General features: G+C 34.3%; 1 long non-coding RNA gene across 1 annotated transcript; it reads left to right on the plus strand.

Moving 5' to 3' along the window:
• The first annotated feature begins 648 nt into the window (after nt 1–648).
• LOC145688940 (uncharacterized) lies at nt 649–3,795 on the plus strand. Its single transcript, XR_014132022.1, has 3 exons — nt 649–792; nt 2,149–2,256; nt 3,649–3,795. It is a non-coding gene; the product is annotated as an uncharacterized LOC145688940 (long non-coding RNA).
• The last annotated feature ends 242 nt before the right edge of the window (nt 3,796–4,037 follow it).

Raw genomic sequence — 4,037 nt, forward strand, 5'->3', positions numbered from 1 at the left:
TTAAAGTACTCGTACTTAAAATGTTTGTCTATGTTAAACGTGAAATCACACATAACCGTAAATGAAAGATTTGAAAGCCATAGTTATACTTTGGAGCTCGGGCGCTTTTAATTGCTATTGTAACATTTTAATAGATAGATGAAAAATAAGCATATTGATTTACCACGGGGGAAAACCAGTGATCGAGCTTTCTTTTCTGTGAAAAGATCAGTAATCATAGAAAAAATACCATAATATGAGTGTGCCGCGAGAATTCAATTTACACCTGTAGTGTGCCGCAAGTTGAAAAAGGTTGGGAAACGCTGGTATATGTTCTCGCTATGTGTACAATATATTGAGTATTTTTTGGTGTTTCTTAATGTCCGAGAAATATTTTTACCTGAAACATTGAAAACAACCAACTTCGATAAGAACGAAGTATACTTTAATGTGTTAGTATCGCGATTGTAATTTAAATACTTTTTTCAAAAATAATTACAAAGAATACTTCTAAAAAATTTTTATGAAGTTTATAACGTTTAAAGTGCTAAGACCTGATAATTCCTGAAATTACCAAGTTTGCAATCAATAGAATTTTATATTTGTACTCTGATAAATTTGGTGCGCAATTTAATGTTAAATTTTATATTTCAGATTGCAGAGCTCCGTAAGATAAGGGTACTAATATTGACAGTATTGTTACGAATATAATGAAGCGAATTCTAACCAACATGTTAGCAGCGGAAATAAGTTGGACAGGCGGAAAGACGAAGACATCATTCTCAGCCCTTGCACTTTGTGATGTTCTTACAGGTAATATATTATGATTTATTATATATTTTCTTATGTTATTATTTAAGACGATTAACTAGAATTTGTGTTTCCACTCGATTCGACCATCCACCACAAAAATTATCCAGAGGTTAGTATTGTAAGACAATTCACCGAAGTAATTTGTTCACAGAGCTCAGTTTTTCCAAAGAATTTGTATGAGAAAATAAATGTCGATATGTTTCGAGAAATTAAATTGAGGATTGTGAATTTAGTATTTTATACCAGCTTACATAAACTTATTCTCTTAGTTTCTTGATACTCACTACTTGTTTAATATCATAATTGACTTTTCATAAAATTTAATGACCATGAACTGTTGTTTCATTCTATTTTAAAATTTATTTTTGAGAAAGAAGAATGGATGGTAGATTTTTTTATAATGTTGAGCAGTTTGCGTTATCCAGGAGATTTTTTTTTTTTAAATCATGGTATAGTACACAAATATTTCTCATGTTTTGAGAAACCTCTAAACTTAATTATAAGGTAGAATTACAAGCTACCACGTGTCTGAAATGCTTCGTGATTTTAAATAAAATTAGGATGTTGTTTTTAAAATACACTAAAGTCCTACAAGTTATGGGATAGCGGTATAGAACCACTTCATGTGTTGCGGGAAACAAATATAAATGCACATAACACTCGACTTCTGTTACTTGAACTTCTGTAAAAGGTCATTGACCGTGATGTTGCTTCTACGACGAAAACTATCAATATGTGTGTTGCTCTTGATAACTGCCGATATGCCGGATAGCCATACTGATCATGATCCCAGTTGATACGAACTGATGGTAGAGTGCGTATGTGGCGGAGACTCTAGACGCCGTAGACTCAAGTTATCAACAAGGCAGTTACAAGCTTGTGGCCTGTAATTATGTGGTGCGTGTTTATATGGCATTCTTGGATCCTCGAGTCCGATTGACCTAGGCAATATCAGCAAGCCAAAATTATTCGCGATTGGTTTGCAGAGCATTCTAAACAATGAATCGGCCAACTATACTGCTAGACATAACGTTAATAGAAACATGTACGATATCATCGTACGAACCATTTGTGCACACGTTTAACTTGCAACAATCACGTCATAATAGCCAAAAACCAAGGCTTTATGAAGGATTTCCACCGACTTGTCGAGTCCATGCCATTCCAAGTTGCTGCACTCGCCATGCTCGAGAAGGCATAGCACGATAGACCTATTATCTTTGTATCCCATAACTTTTGGAACCTCATTTCACCTATTGAAATGCATGTCGAATATTTCATATTCCTTCTTGCTATAACACATATCTATTGCAGAAATTTGCCAGTTTTTCTCATTCAGAAATATTATATTTCCAGAGACGGTGAGGCAACACACGTCCAGCAAATTTGCTACAGATGCTGAGATCAAAAGACCAGTTCAAAGCTGGCTTCGTCACGCAACGGAAAGAATGAAAAAAGAGAAACGTAAGTAACATATTGACACTTTTAGGTTTGTAAATTGCTTGCTCTTGCTTAGTCGACGTGGTGAACGGAAGCTTCAAGCAATCAATTATAATGCAGAAAATTATTCTGTATTATAATGTATTGTTGATGTCGCACCAAAGACACCATTGACCCTACTTAACAGTTCAGGAAAGTCGTTATAAAATTAATAATACACTCTCTTTGCATATGTAACGCACCCGCGATAGGCATGGAAACCCATTTACGAAGTGGGATGTGTCTACTAAATACGTTTTATGACTTTTACCGCGCGCCAGTGTAGATAGCTATTGTAATTATTATAGTTCTGCATTTTTCTCTTCATACAGGTCAGGCAGTCTTCGTTTTTAATGTTGTTTTGCCTTGTCCCGAGAAATCCTACACGATATACTTTCACATTAACTATAAACATGCCAAAAGACTGCTTGGGGGCGATCGTCCTTCGGGATTCTACAGGGTGTTTACTGTAGTTGACTTCTTGACTTACAAATTTTCAAAACACCACCCTGGATTAAAAAAAAAAAAAAGGTCATACTATGATATTCAAGAAACTGTAAAATGTGTTGATAAAGCTAGTTCTTCAATATTCTGATGGAAAGAATGCATAGAAACTAGTGGGTTAAAACAAAACAAAAAAAAAAAAAAAAAAAAAGGAAACACTTTTATTTTCTTTCTTGAATTACCAAGTTTTTTCAATGTTTGACCAATTAATTTTATCATCACCTACACCCAGATAATGGGACTGCCATCTTGAAGGGTCTCAAAGGAAATCTTTACATTTCTCCAGTATTGAATTCAATGGATAGAGTTTTTTTTTCTTTCATTGAAACAATTTTTTACTTACGTCAAGGGATAGTAATGTTCAACAATGAATAAAAGAGACAAACGTCATTATCCAAAGCTCGAACTGGAATGTGTGTGTGCCTCGATTGCCCTGGACAGTTAGCTATGTTGCTTGTCTTTGCCTTTTGGCTTGATTACTGATTTAAAGGCTAACTTTATATATTCATCGCTATGCGAACTAAATCCAAACTTGGTGTGCTTTCTCTGCTTTTTAAAGTTCGTTGTTGGTTTATAATTAATACTTAGTATTATATTCACTTCTTGTCAGAAGCGCGACTGATTCGCAGCATCACATGTACTTACATATTTCTAGCGAAAAGATTTTTCAATTCAAGCAAAACAGGTCTCATTGTCTTATGACTGGATCATAATAATAAAGCGAGTAATTCCAACAAGTGTCATCTCCCTACTACTTTCCATACATCCATACGTATTTAACGTAATTATTAGATTTTTCTGTGGCTAATTTTTTATGTATATTTGCACTCACTTCGTCTTTTAACAGAATTTTTTTCCTTTTCCATTTTGTAGGGAAAGGGGATGAACAAAGCGCGATGTTGACAGGCAAATGAACACACATAAAGTGCGATGTGACTGAAGCCGGGATGAACATGCAAATGCTCACATTATAAAACCCAAGATGTATATTTTGAAAGGGTTATTTTGAAAAAATCCCTACATGTATGGTAGCTTTTGAATAAAAGATTGTACGTGTGTAACCCATTTGTTTTATTAAGCATATCTTTCTTTGCTACACAGATGCTAGATAACTACGATCCAAACGTGACCTTCGGTTATTAATGATTAATTAGGTTCATGTTTCAGAAAAGGCAGTTTTTTTTTCTAGTTTAGTCATATTCCATTCTTATTTTCTTTCTATCCCTTGAGGAGAAATTTACAGCTGAACAACACTAAGTTAG

Source organism: Thermobia domestica, chromosome 7 (assembly GCF_964235325.1).
Source record: "Thermobia domestica chromosome 7, izTheDome1.hap1.1, whole genome shotgun sequence".
Taxonomy (NCBI): Eukaryota; Metazoa; Arthropoda; class Insecta; order Zygentoma; family Lepismatidae; genus Thermobia; species Thermobia domestica.